The 23,467-nt window shown below is 40.8% G+C and overlaps 1 long non-coding RNA gene across 1 annotated transcript; it reads left to right on the forward strand.

The window, feature by feature from the left end:
• The first annotated feature begins 1,657 nt into the window (after positions 1-1,657).
• On the forward strand, positions 1,658-5,613 carry LOC127479154 (uncharacterized). The gene is made up of 3 exons (XR_007907475.1): positions 1,658-1,723; positions 3,243-3,349; positions 5,391-5,613. It is a non-coding gene; the product is annotated as an uncharacterized LOC127479154 (long non-coding RNA).
• The last annotated feature ends 17,854 nt before the right edge of the window (positions 5,614-23,467 follow it).

The following is a 23,467-nucleotide window of genomic DNA, read 5'->3' on the forward strand; positions in this document are numbered from 1 at the left end:
TATGAGCATAGGCTTTTAACATTTGGGTAACTCTACTGTTTGTAGACATAAAAATAAATGGCCCTAAAATTATTTTAGGATTGTAGGTTTAATATAGGGAACTAGATAAAGCTACAAAAAATAAATCAGAGTCGAATTATTTCTGGCATCACATCTGCCAGGCCCATCAAGAAACAGATATTTTACATGCCTGCTTCCTGGGATTCAGGAAACCAGCACTCTGCTCAGCTGGATTGATCAGGTGGACTCACAAAATTTATCTCCTTGGCTCTCTATTTTCTGATATCTTATTTTATGGCCTACAGCCATACCATTCTGGTTTCAGATCCTATCAGGTGTCACAAACCACACTGTATCCAGAACGGTCAGTGCTTACACCCGTCAAGTCCAAGTGTAGGACAGATTGCTGGAGAATAGGTGGGTATCACTTCTTTTAGGGTTTGTACTGGGCAGATGCTCCATCACACTCTTATCAGACACTGTATGTTGCAGGCACTTGGTTACAGCTAATACGTAAAACTGGCATTTTGACTTGTAAAGATACATGACCAGTCTTATAAAAGGAGATGGTTAATCTAAAAATCTTACCTTTTTTTTTTGTTGTTTTGGAGATTTTAGTTGTTTGTTTGCCACCTAAAATTCTACATTTAATGCAGTTGCATGTGGTGCATTTTCTGTGTTCAGCGCTGTGACAGAGGGTCATGCTGAAAGTTACTTGGCTCTATGTCACAGTCTTCTGGAGTTGACAGAGTGGATTCTGTGATTGTCAGGAGAGGCAAATTTGTCATGTCCAGAGAGCCAGATCCTGATAACTGTGGCTGACCATGGTCCAGGCAATACACTCAACCCACAGCAGTACTGCCCAAAGCATATGGGACTGAACTTCTGATCATCAGCATAACATATCCCTGGAGTATGTGATCATTACATCTCTTATCACTCTGTGGGACAATATGGTTTTTTTGTTTTCTTCTTTAACCATATCTTTTTCTAGTTCCTTTTTTTCAATCTTTTTCCCTTCTACATTTCCCTCGGGGAGCAAATTCTGATTTCTCTCAGGAGAGCCAACTTTTCAGTTCTCCTTATCTGCTAAGATTATTAGCAATTAAATAGGTAATGTTAACATGTACAGAGTGATAATTGACCCTAATTAGATGAACAGGGCTACACAAGGGTGAAAAATTCAGTTTCTCACAGGTGGTATTGTAAGTATTTGGTTTTTCAGACAGAAAAGCCCAGCAAATACTCATTTATAGCAAGATGATGTATAGAGGTTTCTCTGCCACATGGGTGAGGACTTAGACTTTTTAAAACGAGAATTTGATTTCTATGGAATCTGAAATGTGAATATATTGGATGGGCTTAATTTGGTACAATGGCAGAATGGTTTAGGTTGTTGCCATATACATGGCCTGGTATAGATTAGGATGTATTTAAAAAAACATCTGTTTTAAATTACACATTTAAATTTCTGAGTTCAGGGGTGGTCACCATGGAAAGGACAAATGGATTGTTTACTGTGATGTAATAACTCTTGGAGTGATTGAGGCCTAATTCTTCAATTTGTAAGATCCCAAAGTTTGAAATGCTACACAAAGCTGTAGGTAGGGGTGTGTTTGAGAATCACAGTCATGAATAAACCCTGTGATTCTCACAAGGAGATCACAAGTTCAGTGAATTTGCTTGAGAAGTTTAATTCATTTTCACCAGGACACTATTTTTGGTAAGTTTTCTTCCCCACTTCTGTGCAGTTTACCGGATGTATTCCATGCCTTTTCTTTTTCCATGACTTTTGAGGATGGGAAGAAGGGGGAAGCTGGAGGCAATAGTCCCCTTGGATAACTCACAGCTTGAGACAGGACACCAGAGCAATGCACCAAACCCTGGAGCTGGGAAGGAGAATCTGCTTTCTCAGAGCTGTGTTTGGTCCTTAAAACCCCCAAAGCTGATGGCTTGAGAGTGAGGTGGAAAACCCTGTTGCAGGGCAGAGCAGTTGGGTCTGGTTTGTTGTCCCTTTGTGGTGGAGAAAGGCTGCAGGAGTAGTTGGGGGAATTGGATCAGGACAACCGAGGAGCTCAGCCTGTGAGATTTGTGCTCCTAAACCCCTCTGCCTTCCCAGAGGCTTTTCTACTTTGCTTGAGAGGGTCAAAGCTTACCCTCCTTGAATTCAGTGGACTACCAGGATGGGCAGAGGGAATCAATACACAGTGCAGTATGAATTTAATATATGTAAGCTGCACAGCATTTTTAATCAGCTATATATTTATTGTAGTGAAGAGTAACAAATTACAGTACCACTAGCACACAAAAGCTTATGGCATTCCATTATTCTTAATTAATAGGTAAGTGCAAGCCTTTTTTATTTATACTGGAGGAGATCTTGTGACTAATTTGGTTGCAAATGTATCTGTAAGAAGGGAAAAAATGTATATCTATTTATTTTGCTAGTTTAATAATAGAGCACTCATTCTTCCCTTTTAGCTTTTTGATCGTTACTTGGTTTGCCATCAAATATTAGCATGTTGGTTTTGCATATATTTCAAAGACATCCACTCTTATAAGGAAAACAAACTTGTTTGTAACAAACAAACTAATAAAATGCATCTGGAATCTAAAGTGAACACTGGAAGCAACACTTGGGTCCTTTTACCTGAAATCTGATCCAAAAATCTGCCACTGCAATGATCAGAAGATCATTAAGAGAAGAACCTAAGAGCAGGTGACATATTTTGTTGAACCATTCAGTGGTCTCCCTTTCCTTCCATGTAGGAAAGCAGATGGACATAGGACTCAACAAAACCCATGAGTCTTCTTTTGGAGCTTCATTGTTAAATCTGGGGAGGTGAAATCAACGGTGTCAAGTAATTTTTATCCTTTAACAGAATTTAACTATTCCATAATTAGTAATTAGAGTCTTTGCATACTTTCCATATTAAGATCAAAAAGCTCTTGGGAAAATTTAAACGGAGTCTTAGAAACCAGAAATTTATATTTAATGTCTTCAATTTTGGTTTAGCTTCCTAAACAGAAAGAGCCATTCCTATGTGGTATCAGTTGAAATTGGGGAAGCTGACTTCTGAATATTAACCTGCTTTACTATATGTGATATGATTTGGAAGATGGTCTTTAAGATGCTACTGAAAAAAAAAAAAAGAAAGAAATATGAAATGTTTAAGCTATTTAAATAAATAAGAAATTAATAGAAATCTCTTAATATTCGATTTTACTTTTATTTGCTGCAGGTATTTTGACAGATTTTGATCAATACTATGAGAATGTGCTCTTAATATAAACATGATGGAGTTCTGATGTTTTAACAGAACAGCAGGAGATATGGGACCTTCTCAAGGTAAGCAGTGGAATGTTTTCAGTTCTCAGAGCAACAAAATAAGAAGTTTTCTTCAGAGGGAAGTTGTGTGTACACAGTTTTTCTGAATATCTTTTAAAATGAGTATTCAAGTCTGGAACTGGGTGACTAACAAGTTACTATTATATGAAAATTTGGTCGAGGATCTGTGCTTGTTATATGTCTTGGAAATTGTTTTTTAATATTACTCACCACAACTTAGATCTAGATCTTGAAATTCTTATAGTCTCCAAGTTTGAAACATGTGAATTTTTATGCACTGAGCTATAATGATTCTCCACAGGATGCTGTTGTTGGTGGCCTGGGTTGTGGTAGATACTCTGAAAAAAGAACCATATTAGGTTTTGAGAATGATTAGAAGGAAATGGGCAATTTCAGGTATCTTTCTAGGCTGCTTTGTTTAGTACAGAAGTTCATTTGCTTGAGAGGAAGAATGTACTGCCAGAGATGCTCAGAGAAGGTAATTTTTTTAATGAAGTGTGGGGCAATTACTAACTTCAGAAGAAATCCTTACATACACTAATGTGTCTTGCCTCCTCTGTGAGGAATAGATGGATTGCAGTCCCAACAGGGCAGAGCATCACTGTTTGGTGAGCAAAGGCCTGTCAAGCCATTTTTGTCTGTGTGGTGATGGTGAAACTTTGCTTAAAGTAACATCACATACAGCAAAAAATATAAGCAGCCCACTCCTGCTGAGCTTTCCAGGACTTACTGCTGGGAGTAAATGTTCAAAAACACTGCAGAACTTGATCAAGAACTGATAATTGAAAAGATGACACGACCTAATTTGAGAAGGGTTATATCTTCACGTGCCCCACACTTGTGTAGTTCAAAATAGTACACATCTTGTCCCTTTAACTTCAGGTGTATGTGTCTTGTCTGGTTCTTGGAAGTGACTGTGTACAGGCAGAGCATAATTGGCAGCCTGTGACATCCCTGTCTGCAAGTGTCTCTCTAAATGCAGCGTACTTCAGCCTTTATCTAGTGATGGCTGTTACCTGAGAGAAGCCCAGGGCCATCTCAAAGGGCTTGTAGCAGCTAATTGTGCCTGTTAGGACTAGCAATTAGCTGGGGATCTCTCCACTAGGCAGCTCCGACACCCACTGGCTTTCAGCTCCCTTCACGTCCTTCCAGTTAACTAGCTGTGCCAGGCAGAGGAGACAGGGACAGGTAGGGGAGCGTCGTGCTGGGAAAGGGAGAGGAGGGATGTGCGCGGGACCTCTGGGGAAAAAATAGACGCTGGGTTGTAATGACACACCGAACCACGACCCGACTCCTGCAGAAGCAAAGCACCTCGTTTGTAGGTGTGGGAAGCTACAGCCCAGGCAGCACTTTGGCTTTAAGAAAATAATAAAATCTAATTACGTACAGGTCATAAAAAAGATCACGTACATATGGTGGTTACTGGTTACCATGGTGCAAACAATGGTTTCAATGGAAACATAGAAGCAGAACATCGGAGAATTAAGATAATAAATCAGTTTCATTGAATAATAAAGCTTTGCACTTACCCATTAATTAAGGATAATCGTATGCCATAAGCTTTTGTGTGCTAGAAGTAATGTGTTACTCTTTACCATAAATATATAGATGATTAAAAATTCAATACACCTTACAGGTAGCAAATTCATACCTTCCTCTCTCTGTGTGTATTACAAATGAAAGATGTAAGTGTTCTTTTTACACTTATGATTTTTTGGATTGGGATAGAGTGTTTCAATTACCCAACAGAATTCGAGGTTTCAATAGTGATTGGAAGACTTAGGAAAATCAACTTCTTGAAATCTTTGTGGAAATCTTTAAACATTGATGACATAATTCAAAGATATCTACAAATGTTCAAAAAATAGGCTGGGCTTGTCTGCCACATCTGGTTTCCAATAGTGAATTGAGACATACAGCATAATGCAACACGCTGTAACACAATACAGCCTGATCTTGTATTGACCCTTCCACTTGATACATCTTTAGGTGCTTTATAATCCCTAACAAATGTACCTTAAAATCCTATTGAACTGTGTAGGCAATTGAGAACAAATGTCTTCAGGCCAGAAATAGCATCTGAATCTCGGACCAAACAAGAGAGACCATGCCAGATCCACAGGGTGTGCAGACTAAAGGACATGAAGGCTCCACTCCTGGGAATCAAGGGCAGAGAAAATCTTGGGAACCAGCACAGAGCATCAGACTGGTGAGGTTTATTCCCTTTCTCAAATGAACAGAAATGAAACATAAAACATTTTAAAAACCTGCATCATTAAATCCTCACTCCTCTCAGGACTTTTTTTTCTCTTTATCTCAAAGTGGCATTTGCAGGATGAATTTTCAGATGAAGAAGATAGTTTCAGGCTGAAGGGGTGGTGGATTCAGGCTGCATGGACCCCAAGTCCTGTTCTCTGACTCTTGCCCAGTGCTCTGTGGAGCAACCCAGTTCCTTGGCACAGAAAAAATGTTCAGCAATAAGAAAAATAAGAAAAATTTTTAATTTGGTGATCTGGGTTCAGCTCCTCTTTCACAAAACCATTATATATAACTGTAGAATTTTGGCTCTTTGACCACCTCTGCTTAGAAGAAGTGTGGCTTTGTTTACATGCAGCTTGAGTTTTTTGTAGATCTGATGGAGGGAATTCCTATACACTGCAGACTGATCGTACAGTGAAGCCAGTGTGAGAGGAGTTTGTGCTGCTAACAGCATGTTGAACCTCACCAGAAGGCAAAGAAACAGCAATCCTTTAATGCTTATCAATACATGAATGGATATTTCCCAGAGTATTAATCTGAATTGCAGAGATGTATGCAGGACTTTGTAAAACACACACAATGCAAAGAGCGGGTGGAAGCCTTTTGTCAACTCTCAAAGCAGAGCTGGAAAAATAAATAAATAAGAGAAACAAATCCAAATCCTTCCAGACTGAACTTAAGTGTTAAACATGACCTTTGGATTTAAGAACCACAAATTTTCACAGGAAGTTGAAAACACGCTGATTGGGGGAACTAAAGAACAGCAGGAACAGATGCCATTATTTGGCACACAGTGGGGAGAGCAGCACAGAAAAGGCAGTCTCTGCAGAAGACATTTGCCTTTAACTCTCTTTGTTTTCTCTTGGGGAGATAAGGGTAGGCACTGTGTGAGATTTTTGTCCTTACATCAAAAGGCTTGGGGCAGGGAGGAAGGAGAAGTTTAAAAATATTTTAAGAACCTAGCCATAAAAATTTTCAGTTATCTGTTTTACAGCACAAGAGGGTTTGTGAGCAGAGAGCCTAGGAGGAATCTCTTTAGATTAACTGCAACAAGCACTTGCTATCAGAGAAGGAAAGACCTGGGAAAGGGAACAGTGTGCAGTCTCTGTTAAATAGGGGTGTATGTTCCTGAAGAAAGTGCATGTGAAATTCACTGTGTTGCCAGTCAGGGGCCAGAGGGATGAGCCTGACTCCTGAGGGATGAGCTCAGCCTGTCTGTGGCTGCTGGGGATGTGGGGAATCACTGGAGAGGGCAGACAGAGGCAAGTGTTACCCACCTGGGACACAGTCTTGAACTGATTTAGAAGAATCACCCATTGTAGTTTCTTTCAGCTTCTGCATTGTTAGGAGGATGAGACAAAAACAAAAACCACCCCTGTGATTGTTGCATCCTTTCAATCAAGCTCTGACTGCGGGAACAGAGCAAGCACATTGCACTGCCACATGCCCACTGAATCCAAAGAATTATTGATTGATGTTTACTTCTGATTCTGAGCTAGTAGAGAATTGTGGGATTGACACCCGATTTAATAAACTGTAGAGTTTGGGTACCCAAGATGGGTACAGCAACCATTCAAGTAAATTATTCAAAGAAAAGACACAATATTTTGTAAAATCTAGTCCACTTACATGTAAGAGGTTGAATGCTTCTGCCAGGGGCCTGATGACCTTTCTTGTAGTAGTCTCTGCTCAGAGATGGTGGAATCAAAGAATCACTAATTAGTGATATCTCTTTGGGAGGGAGGAGAGAAAGATTATAACTATGCTTTCACTTCTGAAGATAACACAAATAGTGGTAGCCTATCTTTGTCAACACTTTCAGTACACAAGTTATAGATTTAATGACCCTATAAGCATTCCTAGTTCAAAACAAAGCACTGGGAAGCAAAGTTAAGTTGCAGGAATGGGAGCAAGGAAAATATTTTTTAAAAAGGATTATTGTGAAAATCAACAAAGCAACAATCAGGTTGTATCATTAACACTGCAAGTTCCTGCATCTTCAGAGGTGAGGCCAGTGACCTTACTGACAGTGTCTAACATTGGAGTTTCTGGTTGGTTTTTTGTACCCACAAGTTCCAACTGGCACAGGGTGTTCTAAACATCATGGTGAAATCAAACAATAGGACAAATCTATACCACAGTGAAGGATCAAACGAACCCTTCATTAGAAAGGAATAACAAAGAGGCACATCATTGTCTGAGTGCATTTCCTTTATCATATTTGTTTAAGATCATAATCTTTACTAAAATTTGATTTTATATTCTCCTAAATTTTGCTCTGAACAAAACTCTCTTCCATGGGCGCAGGAGCAAAGATGTAAGTCTTTGCAGGTGACCCTGCCAAAGGTATACACACAAAGCAGCTTTGAGCATGTAAATTAGGTAAAGACATTTTTCCCTATCCCTCTATGGAGCTCATTGGCAAATGCACGTGTATGATTCGTGATTTGAAGCTGTGAAACATTTTAAGTGCAGGCACAGCCCTATTGAAATTTATGGTGTTACTTACTTGCTTAAAGTTTTAAAATGTCACTAAAGGGATCGGCAGGATCCGGAATGCAAAGAAACTGTGTAGTCTTTGTGTGGCATGCCCCACAGCACTTATTTCCCTCCTCATAAGGTGTTAAACCCTATAAATATTTATTCATACAGAGCTATTTTTAACATGGAGTTTCACATGCAGCTCAGATTTTGGTGGGGTTTGAGGATTCTAACTTAAGAAAGGGTCAGTTGTGGTAGCAGCCCAAGTGGTTTGCATGTCTAGGGAACAATGCAAACATGAGATGATGAAGGTTAGGTAAAATAGGTATAATCCATGCTGAAAGCTTTAAAGTTAATTTTTACATGTCCTCTTACTGTAAGTATATGCGTAGTCCGTTGGGTGTGATTTGCATGACAGTCTTTTCACATCTTTGGCAATGTGAAAAAGTGCTAATATGTGCTTTAGTGTCACAGACCAGGCAGTTTTAAGTTGCTTTAAATGTAAATAAGAATTAGTTCTATAAATCCATTGGTATAGTGATACATTGTTACTGAAAAATGGTCAGAGATAAGCAAAAGTGTAGAGAATAAAAGACTCATATGCCTAACAATTTGCAGAAGTGGACCTACAGTGAGCATTCTCTTTTGCAGGCAAAACTTACTCTGCAAATCAAACTGTAAGCAAAAGAAGTTAAACCTTTCTTTGTAAGTAAAAACATTGTTTTGTCAGTAGATTCACATTTTCTAGATTTGCTCCAAGTCAAAACTGTTTGAGAATCAGAAACACTGGAGGCCTCTTGTGTTAATAAGGGCTGGTGCCTTTTGTCATTTCAGGGGAAAAAAATGAAATGGCAATGGAAGCTATTTTGCTAATGTTTTTATCTATTCTGTGACTGACATCAATAATACATAACAGTTCCATTGACATTGCATCCTGTCCAATGGACCCACTGACCTGATTCAATGTCAGCTGAAATGCCTCGTACATCATAAACATACAGGAATTCTCATAGATCCATTATCCTCCCGCCCGGTCCAGGAGTGCCAGGGATCCAATGCTAAGCCTACAGGAGTTTGAATTCTTTTTCTTCAGTTTATATTTGCTTTTTCACTAAGAAGGAGCAACTCTATACTTCGTAGAATGTAACTGGGAGACCCCTACACATTTTATGAATACATGAATGATAATGATGTCAATAGTCGTTCAGATACTCGGCTGATAAGCCTGTGGTATACAAACCCAGATAAATACCTCATACCTTGTCAGGAGAGCCTGCAAACCTGATATGTCATTCTGCCTTATTGTGCAAGAATATATGAATCATAATATTCCCATTAACATTGTACAAAGTCTGCAGTAGTTGGAGACTTCACCCAATGACAATACAACTTTTATAAAAATATGGATAGTTAGCATGTGCCCCTGCTGTGATTTCATTGCCACTAAAAGCAAAGGGAACAGGAATGAAAAGTATTCCAAGGTTTTCCATTGGTCCCCCTGAACAGTGCACTGCGGCAGTATATATTTGTTTTACCACTGAGCCTGTTTAGCAGTCAAACTGTAGGAAATTGAATATACACTTACTGTATAAAAATGATATGCTTGGTTAGTGATACTTTAGAAGAAATAAGTGCATCAATCATAGAATAGCAGGTTGTCAAGGCTTTATGTGTAGGAAAAACACAGAACAAAGAATGTAATGCATGTTGGGCACCTTTTTACAAAAGTTTCGTGCCAAAGTTGATTTACAATGAACATTTCCCTCCCTCTCTCCTCCCAAATTCTTCTAAAGAAACGTTCAAAGAAATCTGAGCAAACTATCATGCTCTCTGTTCTGACGTGTGTGTAATTACAAGATCATCCTCATTGTGAATTTTCTGTTTGGTTGATTTAAGAAAAAAAAAGAAGGTGCATACTCTTAATGCTGTTCTGTCATTCAAACTCAGAAGGGTAATTTTCCTCACAAGTTAATGGGAAGAAGACGACTTAATAATTAGCCTGGTTTAGACAGGGCCAGATCCTTGACAAGGAGCAGTGCTTGCACCCAGGACGTGCCTTGGAGGCTGAGCAGTTCTCAGGGCAAGCCTGTCCACAGAGTTTCATTGTAAGTACTCTGCCCCAAAAGGAGGGCTCTGAGATGTGCACTGCAGCTGTCCTGGGCACCATTTTTGTCCAGTGGCACATTGGTCATGCTCAATTTCCCATCAGAGCCCTCTGAGATGTGTGGCCCTGACACACAGTCTGTACAAGGCACAAGCTTTCCTGACAGCATGTGAAAACCTACAGATTAAAACTGCCACGGACTGGTCTACTGCTGTGGACTGTTGCATCACTCTGCATGATCCAGGCCCAAAAGCATGACACTGAGCCTGCCTCTGCCCAAATGCAAACTCACATTCTCTGTTATCAAACACTGTAATACTTCAGCTGGTAAAAAGATTCCTGGATTTCCAGCTCAGCAGCTGTTTTCTCACTCTGTTTCTTCTTTGGGGCATCCATCCACCCTCCCATGTACATGACTCCCTCCATAATACAGATTTGTGCTGCATACATATGGCTCTAGTTAATCTGACAATAGCTCTTGCTCCCTTCTAAGAGATCTGCTATGGAGAGGTAATCATACATTATAATGAAATATAACACAAAGACAAGAAAGACAAAGCCATCTTTTGAAGTTCACCTTAAATATTGTTGTTACCAATGCAACCACCCCAAATATCAAAATAATTGTTCATTTCTGCTGTTGGCCAGTATAAAGTCATGAATCTTCAAAATTCTATGCCTAAACACATTTTTAATTGTTTCATTGGTCTACCCATGTAACCTCTTCTCACTACTAGGGAGAATCAAAGCAAATAAACATTGATTAGGCTATCTCAAAACTACTGATATGCACAAGTGGCCACTCATGCCTCATCACCCTTCTAGTTACCGTGGGTAAAACTCTCCGATTGCCATTTGTCAGCAGTGGTATAAGAGCTAGAAAAGTTCAGTGTTTCTTTCCCTTTCCAAAAGTGGAATGAGAAAAGGGGATGGGTTCAATCAATTTCTTCTACTAGGAAAAGAAAAAAGTCCTGTGAGGTTTTCTGGTCAGAGAGGCAACCTGCATGGGGTTGCAAACACCCCTGCAACCCCTGGGGCCCATGAGCAAGGACCATGCATGAAGAAGCAATAGTCCATTTTTCATCCCAATGCCACATCAACTTTTGGTACTTCTCACTTGTGACTTTCTTCCACCAGATCTATTCCTGGGGAAGGTCCAAGGCAGTGCTCCAAGGACAACTCCTCCAAACTCTTCATTTTTGGGGTAACTCAGGTATGAGTCACAGTAATGACATCCTCATGGCATGTTTTTATTCCTTCACCTTAATCCATCTGGCTATGTTTGTAGAATGGAGTGAAGAGAAAGTAAAAGCTCTCTATCGATTTGACTTCCTAGCATTAAAAAGTTTAGTAGCATGAAGGTTTACAAAATCTGTGTATTTAATACTTCATTGTCTGGAAAAAGTAGTATTCTTAACTGAAACATAGAGGCATCTTTTTGTGTCTTTTGGCAGAGTAATTTCTAATTGGTCTCCACCTTAATCTCATTTTAGTTGATTTCATTGTTTGTAAAGCCCTTTAATTTCCCTTTAAATTAAACAAACAAAATCCAAAACTTATTTTTCCAGGACCAAACAGGTACATATAAGCAGATAAGCTCATGCTGAACAAGAATGTAATGAAGATACTACTAAAACCAGAAAGCATCATCTCTATGTGCAACTGGGAATTGAACTCTGTATCTGGAAGTATTCCTTTATCTCCAAGTTCAGGGTGCAAGTAAGTGCAGTTGAGATATCTTCTACAGCACAGCTTTTAAGTGGAGTTTTCACATAATCTTAAAATAAACTGATTTGGTGAATTACCCATTGGCTCTTCTCAGAAGGTGTATGTTTTTGTGGGTTTTCTATTTTATTATTATCAATTGTGTGGCCCTCATGGATTTCCTTTAGGGTTATTGCAAAACAGGTGATCCAAAACACTTGTGCAAACTGATGCAGAAAAGGAGTGGGAGAGGGTGAGTGTGTGTGTGTATCTATCTATATCTGTATCTATCTTTAACACCAGCTTGGACTCTAATCTAACTGAGGACTTTTGTGACACAAACTCAACATCTCTATCCACTGTGAAAGGGTGTTTCATCTAACTGTGCTAACAGTGTGTCTAGATGAAGACTTTCAAGTTTTTATGGTGAGGCTAATACAGCTGCTAAATTCTCAAATACCATGCAGCCTACTTACAGCCTGGTGTGATCTCACAATCAGTGAAGGTTTTTTTATGCTGCAAACTGATTTTGCAAAGCTGCAAAACCTTGTGCGCTCAGGAAGTTCTGGACACCAGCCAGTTTGCTTTCAATAATCCTAGCTGAAGCACCAGGAGTTGAAGGCCTTGGAACTTGTTAACCTTTTCTGAAAATCCTGATAGCCTGGGGAATATAGCTGTTTATGTACAGCTGATGAGTTCTTTCTGATGTAGTAGATGTCGTGAACATACATCACAGGTGTATCTACCATACAACCTTGTATGGCTGCACTGGAAGGCGGCTCTGGACAAAGAAAAAGAAAACAATGCCAAGTTGCAGTACAAAGAACACAGTGATCATTTGTTGAGTCTCACCAGGACAGTCAGACTCTAGAAGGTGAGAGCTCTGGGCATTTCCATCACAGAGAGCACTGCTCTGTCCAAACATAAGGGGATTTTATGAGGAATTTCCATATCTGCATGGAAATGTTATTTCTGAGTGTGCTACAAAGCATGTGCTGGACTTAAATCACTTTCTGTAAGATTTGAATGTATTAATTTTGACTATTTTTTTTCACAGACAGTGTGCCAAGCTCAATGTCTGGGAAAAGAAGTTCTGCAATACCTTAGAGCCTTAAACCCCCGCTGTGGGGTTTCAGAAAACCTCTCCAGGAAGTAGCAACTGTAGAAGGGAGCTCAGAGAGGGAGACTGTACTCATCAAATGCCCCAGGGGGACTGTGCTGCAGCCTAATTATGTGAGGAGAGTCTTAGAGGGGATGGATCCCAACACTGCATCCTGATGGATGTTGAGCAAGAGGGAGCACAGCTAAGCTGTGAGACTGGATCTCAGCTCTCCTGCTACTCGGGGAGCAATTCCCGGGATGAACAACGCTGGTACTGGTGAGCCTGAAACCAGAGAAAAACAGAGGTGTAAGAGGGGAAGTTAAATGGATAGTACTGAAAAGGTTGCTAAAAATATGAAGTACTAGCATCAAGTCACGTAACACATAGTGGCTTTTATTCTGGGACAATAGGGCATGATTCAGAAGTGGTATTGAAGCCCCTCTGCAGCACTTGTCGGGTGGCAAGTGGCATTTTTCATGTTACTGGAAGAAGCATATTGTGTACAAACACTTCTGATTGAACCCTGCTTTATAAAAGGGTTTTCTAATATACAAAAATAGAAAACAAGGCTTCAGTCACTGAGACTTTCAAAGATATCAAAAAAAGACAACTCAGCTTCTCTGCCTAAAAAGTTTGAAAGGTTCAGGTAACTTTGCCTAGATCCAGACGTATTTTTTCTCCTTCTAGCTATTTCTGATGTGACCTGTTACATTGTTTGTTGCTTGTCTTATTGTAGAGATAGGTTGCTATTCAGATACATATTTTTTCTTTTCGTTATCAGGGCTGATGTGATAAAAATGGGAGAGAAACAAGGAGATACAGGAGGAATATCCAGAAAGTATTTCCACACTGCAAAAGGATGAAGAATAAAAGACACGACAAGTACTGGATCGCTACTAAGGATTAATATAAGATATTATCCATCAAATGCTTCACACTAACTGATCCAATCTCTCTTGTCATGAGTTTATTGGCTGCAGTGCTACTTCTGAGTCAGCCCAGGTACCCAACTATGCCATAGAGTTAGTCAAGCAATACAATAATAGTGTAAAAGTTGCAGGAGGTGAATGCAGTTGCTGGAAATGCTATTGATGGCATTACTTATTTATTTAGTAGACAGAATTTAGAATGGGAATAAGGATTTGTCTGTCACCATCACATCAGCCATCAGTTCGGTGCTGCCCTAGGCAATGAGTATGCTGTTACTAATTTTAGTTTGTTTTGTTGTCATTCAGTCCGGATAATTTTTGAGGTTCATTTAGTTGCTGTTAATAAAAAAGAAAGACAGAAATACTGTGTACTGGCAAAGCAGGGTACTCAGAAATCCACTTCTCAAATCTCAGTGCCTTCAGATTTTGCTAGTGACATGACAGTGAGTTAGTTATTTCCTTCAGAGACGGGAGCATTGACTTGACTTCTCTTCATGAGTTGGTGCTTTCTCTTGGGGGACCAATGTCACAACCACATCCTGCAGATTGCATGGCATTTGTGCTGCCTTTGGAAAGAGCACTTCCAGCGCTGAGCACTTGAGGGTTCATACTGAAGAGGAAGAGAATGAGAGAAAATGCACTAGAGGTACTCAAAATAATGATTGAAGATGAATGAGTTGCTTCTCTGCACGTAGTCTCAAAATGCTGTCATTAGAGCTAACTGGGTAGTGCTGGTGAAAGGGGGTATTACCTTTGCTCAAGTTGTGATTAAACTGCTCAATTCATGTCCATGGGAAAGTGAGGCAGAAATTTCTGAAATTTAAAAATGCTCTACCTGTCATTTGTTTATTTATTCTCATGGTATTTAGAGCCCAGTGAACAGAGATAGCTAAGCTGACACAAGAGGTCACTTCCTGCTCTCAATGGCTTTGGGGCACAAATTATTCACCTGCCAAAGTAATACTTTTTTCTTTCCTAGCACCATTCCTGTATTGTCACCACTGTACAGTTATTAAGTGTCTCTAAATCCCTCTGCTGCCCCACATGTTGCCTTTGATGTAAGTGATAACAGATATATCCATTTTACAAGTCTGTGGTGGGTTGACCCTGGGGAGGACACCAGGTGCCCACCAAAGCCAGTCTGTCACTGCCCCCCTCAGCTGGACAGGGGAGGGAAAATATAAAGCAAGTCTTATGATTCAAGATAAGGAGAGATCACTCACCCATTACCCTCAACTGCAAAACAGACTCAACTTGGAAAAAATAAATTGATTTATTACCAATCAAATCAGAGTAGGATCATGAGAAATAAAGACCTTCCTCCACCCCTCCCTTCTTCCCAGCTTAACTTTACTCCCAATTTTCTGTATCTCTTCCTCCACAGCAGCCCAAGGGGACAGAGAATGGAGGCTGTGGTGGCTGTGGTCAGTTCATCAAACGTTGTCTCTGCTGCTCCTTCCTCCTCAGGGGGAGGAATCTTCACACTCTTCCTGCTCCAGCATGGGTCCCCTTCCATAACGTGCAGTCCTTCAGGAACAGGCTGCTGTCACAAGTCCAGCCAACAGATCTCTCCATGGGGCACAGGTCCTGCCAGGAACCTGCTCCAGCATGATCTTCCCACAGGGTCACAGCCTACTTTGGGTATCCACCTGCTCCAGTGGGGTCCTCCTTGGGCTGCAGGTGGATCTCTGCTCCACCATGGACCTCTGTGGGCTGCAGGGGCACAGCTGCCTCACCACGGGCTGCAGCACCCAGAGCACCTATTCCCCTTCCTTCCTCCCTGACTTGCAGTCTGCAGAGCTGTTTCTCTCACATGTTCTCACTCCTCTCTCCAACTGCTGTTGCACTACCACCATTGCTGATGGGCTCAGCCTTGGCCACCCATGGGTCTCTCTTGGAGCTGGCTGGCATCAACTCCGTTGGACATGGGGAAAGTTCCTTAAGTCACTGACCAAGGGATGCACAGTAAGTCAGAAAGGGTAGTAATGACAATAGGAATTTGGATTCTGGTGTCTACCTGACATCATAAGTGTTATTGTAAAATCGAGTTTTCTTGCCATAAAATGTCCAAAAATGACAGTTTGCAAAATACAGTGATTTTGTTTGTGCAAAACACACCTCTACAACCCCTGACAGCATCAGGTGAGGATCCCAGGATGGCTCTGAACAAGCAGGATCTGCAAGTGAGGCACAGCAGTATCTGCAGTGTCAGTGTAGCATCCAGGAAGCCAGCCAAAGTGGATTGCCCTGCTGAGATTGCTGTGCTGCTTCCAGGGCTTCAGGGAGGCAGTGCCAGGATTTCATGGCACTGCATCATGCTCCGTGTATGCACCCAAATCTCTGCTGGTCCGCAGCCAGGAGCTCCCAGGAGCGGCAGCACAACATGTTCACAGAGAGGGCAACACTTCCTTTGTCCTGGGGCAGCTACAGGTTTAATTGCATGAGGAGTCTTGCCTTCGTTCCATGCCAATGATTCATGGCAAACCCAGAGGCTTTGGGAGGAGGGAGGCCCAGCTGACAGAGCAGTCTGCAGAGGAGTTTCTCTTTGCCCTCTGAATAAGGAGGAAATCTCTCCTCAGCAGGTCCCCATTCAGGACTATCACAAAATAATAGTGCACGTGGGGGCAGCAGGAGAATGAAAACCAACCAGGCTGGAACAGTTGAAACCACCTCATCTATGCCATGTTTTTGCACCTAAGAGCTGCCATGCACTAATTTGAAAGGAGGGAATCTGAATGGCCCAGGCCCCAGCAGCTTGCAGGGTTCATTTCCTCTCGCCCATTGAATGGTGGTGGGAACCACCAGAGGTGCTGCCTTGTGTAGCAATAAGACATTTGTCACAGCCTGAGATGGAAATCCTATCTGGTATAATTATTTTATATTAAAATAGATGAAATTTTGATATGGAGATGTAGAATGTTGTACATTACATTAGCCAGAGAACAAGATATTCATCTTTACTTTAATTTGTAGACTTCATAACTTTGTTTGCATTCACTACAAGATAACTACTGTACATTCCTGAAAAATGACATCTTGCATGAAAAGACTTAACAAAAGCCACAGTGCTGATAATTTTCCTGTGGATCAGGGAGGACAGATCTCTCTGTGGTTTCACAGACATGGACCAAGGCTCGCCTTTATCATTTTCAAATAATTGTAATGCTGTCATGGCTGCACATTAAAGGAAGTTTCTCTTGATGAACTATTTTACTCAGTCATGTGAAACTTGATTTATTCTCCTGGAACAAACATAAAAGGGGCAAAAACTTCATTTGGGGAGCTTGTTTGGTCAGTAAAATGCAGACATAGTGAATGTTTTAGAAATAGGTATATGAATTTATTAATTTTTTATCTGCTGTTGCTCAACACATTTCAGATTTTTGGAAGCTGTTTGTGGAATTATGCTTTGAGGCCTGAGAAACTGAAGGCAGGGCAGCACTAATACATGTGGAGGAAGGTAGTAATATACTGTCATTGATTATTTTGAACAGTGAGGAGTAAATTACTTCTTGGAGGACTTTGGCAGAAGGGTGAATGGTGCATATGCAGCTGGCTGCTTTCTGGAGGGTGCTAAAGCATTGGTTTTAAATAATAAAATCTTGATCAGGATATATCTGTATTTTGGAAAGCTCTCTGGTGCTGTGCTGGCTGAAGTTACCTGAGATGACCACCTTCTGTAAGCACCTTCCTACACAAGGAATGTGATCTTGTATTAAAGACACCTTTGGTCCTTCACACAAAAACATAGCAAAATCCCTGTGGCAGAGAGCTGAATCTTCACATATTTGGAGCAGTAATAACATAGACTTTTAAGATCAAGAGTCTTTCCAAACTCATGATCTGCTCTTGCAGTTGTTCTCAGTCTGCTTCTGTTCTGTGATTGAGGCAGATTTTCAGCTGTGCTATACCCAAAAATAAATGCAATTTCCTGTTCAGCTTAGATGTTTGCACTTATAGACTTGCAATCAGGACTTCAAGTGAAGTGGACTTTTCAGTTTAAAAAAGATGTAAAAATGCCTAATTTTAATTATTTGTAACCAAAGAAATCCCTTAAATATCCAACTTGCACCTTAGATATGCCATCATCATTGATTTAGGAGTCTGTGTTCCACAAATTTAATGTATTTCAACAGATTAAAAAAAAAAAACGAAACAAAGCTCAACAACATTTAACTCATGTTATAATAGTTTAAAAGAGCATTAACTGAACCACCAGGGAAAATGAAAACCTATAATCAGACGGAGTCATTACTCTATATTATGTTCTGCAAGATTTAAATCCCTTTATTAAAAAAAAAAGTAGTAGATATTTATATTTTTGTTGTTGTTTTTCTTCCTTACCCTGGACATATGGCACTTAAAATTGTGCACAGACCCTTTGTAAAAACAGTGTGAGTTAAGCACAGAGTATTGCCCAGACATGTAGCTTTAACTGTGAATTTCTTTGCTTTGGTACCAGAGGGTGAAAGTCAAATTTTAGGTGTTAACCAAACATAGGGTGCGTGTGGTTGTTTTGCCATCAGTTTTTAACATGCGAAAAACTTGATGTCTCTTAAATAATTAACTGTTTTTAATAAGTGTCAGAACTGTCTCCTGGTTTCCATTTGTCCTTGTGGCTCAGGCAGAGCCCTGCTCTGGAGTTGTCTTTCCTGGCTGGCTCCGAGGTGGGAGCTCCCCCCGCCAAAACTTTTCAGTGACGACAAATCATAACCGGTTTGGAAATGAATCGATTCGCGAGGCCTGTTGCCAGAGGTCAAATTTGCAATTGCATGGAAATGTTAAGGTGCAATTGCTTCAGGCTTTAATGAACTCCAAAAAGAAATATGCAGGCCGGTGAAGCTCATCCATTAGATCCTGACCTACAAATGGCAAGGAATAACAGCAACGCAACCAAGAGGTGTGCTGACTAAGGGAATTACCTTGATGCAATTAGTTTTACATGTTTTGGCATTTAATCGTGGTGTCCAGGCAAAAGGGAGAGCACACAGAAATTACAAATTATAGTAAGAGATGATGTGCAGATTTCCTCCTGCTCTCCCTTGCCCTCAGCAGCAGCAGTGACAGCTCTCCTCCAGCTTTGGGAAGGAAAGGGTGGCAGTACTTGGCAGGTGCAGGGGGCTGCACACCCCTAAAGGCAGCTTACCCTGGCCCTAAGGATGAGCACAGATGGGAATTCTCCTGGTTAAGGAAATGGGGACAGGGCAGTGTTTCTTCTCAGAACTCCTGCCTCCCCAAGAACGGGGAAGACCAAAAATAGGAGTAATTTGAAGAGCTATTCATAGATTGCACAAACCAACCTGAGAACAAAAAGAAAAGTAATCACAGTCCAAAAGAATTAGCAGGTCTTTCTAAGGAGATGACAGAAGGAAAGTTTATTTTGTTTATGGTGTTGGTGTTGTATTGTAGAAATTATATTAATCCTTCTATTCACAGTAAAAATTCCCTGCTTGCCCAAGACCCCTGAGATTTTAATTTAAAAAGTTGTTACCAGACAGGGACCAGAGATAAACCCCCCTGTCTGAGTACACGTTAATTGCTGGCGGCTGGAGGCAAGCGTCTGCTCCAAGTATCTCAGCTCCAAGTATCTCAGCTAAGCCCTCCCCTCTAATGAGACAAACTTCCCACAGTGCAGGAAAGCCAAAAAATCCAGCCCTGAACGTGCAGCTCCACCTGACCTCGAGTTGTCAGGCTGGAAACTGTCCACATCCACTTCCATGCTGTTTTGAGAGGCTTGTGTCCTGATGTTGCAATGAAGGAATGCTGTGAAGGGATCTGGCATGTTTCGGTGCCAGGTACAAAACAAACACACAAACAAGCAAATAAATAAATAAATAAACACAGTTCTCATTTGGCACAAACCTCCTAGCAACATAAATAATCAAAACCTGATTAACAAACTGGTCAGTTTAAAATGAAAGTAATGATCTTCCTTTGCCTTCCTGCTCCCATCAGGATGATCACAAAAGGTTATCTGTTTGAATAAATAAATTAGAGTCATCAAGCTGGCTTGTTTGCCAAGGGGAGGGTTTGGTTTTTGTGACCCAAGGGCAGCTTCCCAGGATGTCTTCCCCTCAAAGGTGCCACTCAGCCAGTGGCTTGGCTAGGGCACTTCCAGAGGGGTGAGTGCAGGGCTCAGGGCCAGGTCTCAGCCAGAACAGCAAAGCCCTGGCAGGGCTGGCTGGGCCACACGGGCCAGTGCTGGGCAAGTGGGTACACAGGGAAAGGGATGGGGTGGTTGTCACCCCATCAGCCCCTGCCCCCTCTTGTGGCCAAAAGTCATTCCTCGGTAGCACTTTGGAGGAGGTCAATTAGTCAGGAAACAAAAAGAAGAAGAGAGAAAAGAGTTTCTCTTATTTATGGAGAGCCTTCCTTTGAGCCTGGATACCAAGGAAAGCAGCTCTGCTTGTATGTAACTACAGTATATTTTTTTCCTCTTTTCTGCCTTGCCTTTTTTTTTTTTTTCATTCAAGGGCCAGGTCATTGCTTCTGAACCTCTCTCTCAAGAACTGACACTTAAAGTGCAAATGAAGCTAATGACAAGAGACAATATTTTAATGTTAATTAGATATTTCATGTGTCTTAGTTCATCAGAGCAATATTGCTCTTTTATGTATTACATGAAAGCAGAGCTTTAGCTTGGAGGAAAACAGGGGACACAGTTGGCCATAGAAGTAGTATTCTCGGGTTTGTAATTATTAAAATTATTGTTACATTTAGGAAATCCAGGAAACTTTGAAAGGAAGATACTTAATAATAATAATGGAGCTACTGCGCTATAGGAAGCCCTGGCAAAGGCTTTACATCTTTCCTTTTCCTCCTACATGAGCTGGCATTGTAAAAGCTGTACTCTCCCAAGCTCTTGCTAGGAGAGCAGATTTGGCTTTTCTGCAGGATTATATTCATATATAATGCAGATACTGAGACTCTCTTTAGCTGGATTCCCCCCTACTTCCCTTCCTATGACATATTACCTTTATAATAGTTGTGTTAAAACACCAACGTGAGCAGCTAAGGCTGTGCACCCCGGTGAAATGGCCTGATGATGATGTTCACCAGAACTGGGTACATAATGTACAATATTTTCTGTGAATGTTTGCATTCCTTGTGGCCTGGTTTCTGCTCCTTTTGCGTTCCTTCACTGGCTATTTGAGAAGTTGCATTTCACTGCCAGGAAGTATTTATACAAAGCAAATTTCAAAGTTGTGCACATATTTGAAGAAAATGAAATTTAAGGCCCTGTCACAGCAATGAGCTCCTTCCAGAGAGACCTCATGTGTGGACCCTGAATGCAGAAAATGCCTGGAGAAGGTCAGTGCCTCGGTGAGAGCTGCATTCACCCCCCTCCACCATGTCCTGGCTGTGGTCACTCACTAGTGCAGTCAATTTATGATGAGTTTTTAGGAGGTTAAAAAACCCCCACACTAATCATGTTATGATTTCCTGACCATTTGTGTTTCAGCTGGACTTGCTTTTGAGATCGCTCTGGGCAGAAGAAATATGTGAAAAGCAATATTTGTAAGGAACAACAGGGAATTTCAAACTGAATTTATATATATTCTGGAATAAGAAACATTTTTTATTTAGCAGTTGGTGTGGGTGCCCACACCTAACAGGAACAGCAGTGTAAAAATGTAGTTAAGCCTTCTATTTTTGTCCACAGCTAGTATTTAAAAAAAAAAAAAAAAGTGTTAGGTCTGTGGTTTCTTTCTATGTTGTAGAGAGCAAAGACACAACAGAGAGTGAATTCATTGAATAAAGTAGTAGTGCAAATGATTTGCTTGGCTTGGAACATCCTTGCCACAGTGCTTAATTACACTTTTTTTTTTTTTCAACATCATGCATCCCAAAGGAGGATCAAATTTTCGGATTAGACTTTCATGTAAAACACTGAAGTTTGGGTGGGGAGTTTTCTTAATGATGCTTGCTCAAAAATAACACTACATCAGAGGTGAGTATTTCACCTAAATGGGTGAAATGAGGAGCTCAGGGTCACAGAGGTTTGGGTTCCCATCAGGCTGGGGAGCTCAGCCGTGGCCAGACTTGAAGCGGGTTTGACACTTCAGTTGACGAGGAGCTGGGGAGCAAAAAGGATTGTGCAGCACATAATCAGCCCATCCTGGTTGGTGATCAATGGCAGCACCAGCATCAGCTCCAAAACACCCCAGGTCTCATTGCTGCCCATCTCTCAATGTATGCTAGCATTGGAGACGACATGCCGGAAGGATGCCAGAAGGAGGTTTTATTTTTTAATGAGAGGGGAAAATAATTTCATAACCCGATATTAAACACGTGCACACACATAAGATAGACATATGTGCTCGCACACCCCAGCAGCAGCAACCTTGGTCCTGTAACTGCTTGCAGAAAGGAATAAAACTTGTGTGTTTGGGGTTCATTAATATACATTAACAATTGTAAACGTTCTGCCTGAATAAAAGCTGTTTGCTTTACTACTTCAGGGTTTCTGCCCTTTCGGGACATACAATGGGCAAATCCAATACACTGATAGAGGGCTATAAGTGCTGTAAGTTATATTTAACTAAAATAAACAGGCAGATACAGACACTTCTGCTCTGCTATAAAAAGACTGCATATGCTCAATGCAGGTTTTCTTAAGGTAAGGGACAGAGCTTAGGAAGCTCTAAGGCAGCTAGATTTGCCCATATGGGAAGGCGGTCTTTCACTGATGATTTTGCAGACAGAAATTGCCCATCTGCACTGTTTGCAGGTGTTTTGAATGATTATATTATTAGCTCTGTCTGTTCAACTTTGCTTTTTTATGGTGGCTTTAGTATTGCAGTAAATAAAAAAAAAAAAAGAAATATATAAGCAGCCATCTGGTTCCCAATTTTTGACTAGCGCTCTTTGTCAAGAAAGAAAAAAGAATTCTCAGATATTATTTCCTAGTTCTGAAACGCTGGCAAATGAGGAGAACAAATCCCAAAATTCTGACCTGAATATAAAATGGGGACAGAATTTTCTGCTTTTTATTTAACTTGCTCTGATTAATTCATTTAAAAGCAATTGTTTCCGTTCTGTTCTCATTTACACCTCTGTGAAGTCAGCAGAGTAGTTCTGGGTTTACACCACCCTTTTAGGAGCAGAATTTCCTCCTGATGAAATTGAGGGGGGTGGGAGGTGAATTAAAGTGAAAGCAATCATTGTGAAACCATTTTGTTTTTTTCTAAATGGGCAACGAAGACAGCTGGGAAGTGGTCCTTTGCTGCTGGATTTTCCAGGGAGGATTCGCATTTCCCTCAGATGTTTTTGAAAAGCGATGACAAAACTTTGCAAGACCTTTAGAAACAAAGAACAATCTATTTGCTATCTCAGCAGTAAGTTCCAAATTCTTAGACTGCATTTAGGTTTCTCCGAGCATAATATTTGATTATTGGTAATATGTTTCCAGTTAAATATTTCATACAGTGCATAAAGGCCTCTTCTGCTCTCGAGCATTCTCTAGGTATTAATGAAAGCAGTGGATTTGTAGCTTTATCTGGTGCCTGAATACCTTTTGCTGCAAATTGTTTCAGAGC

The sequence above is a fragment of the Manacus candei genome, unplaced genomic scaffold (assembly GCF_025592945.1).
Source record: "Manacus candei isolate 608988 ecotype Guabito, Panama unplaced genomic scaffold, ASM2559294v1 h1tg000065l, whole genome shotgun sequence".
Classification (NCBI taxonomy): domain Eukaryota; kingdom Metazoa; phylum Chordata; class Aves; order Passeriformes; family Pipridae; genus Manacus; species Manacus candei.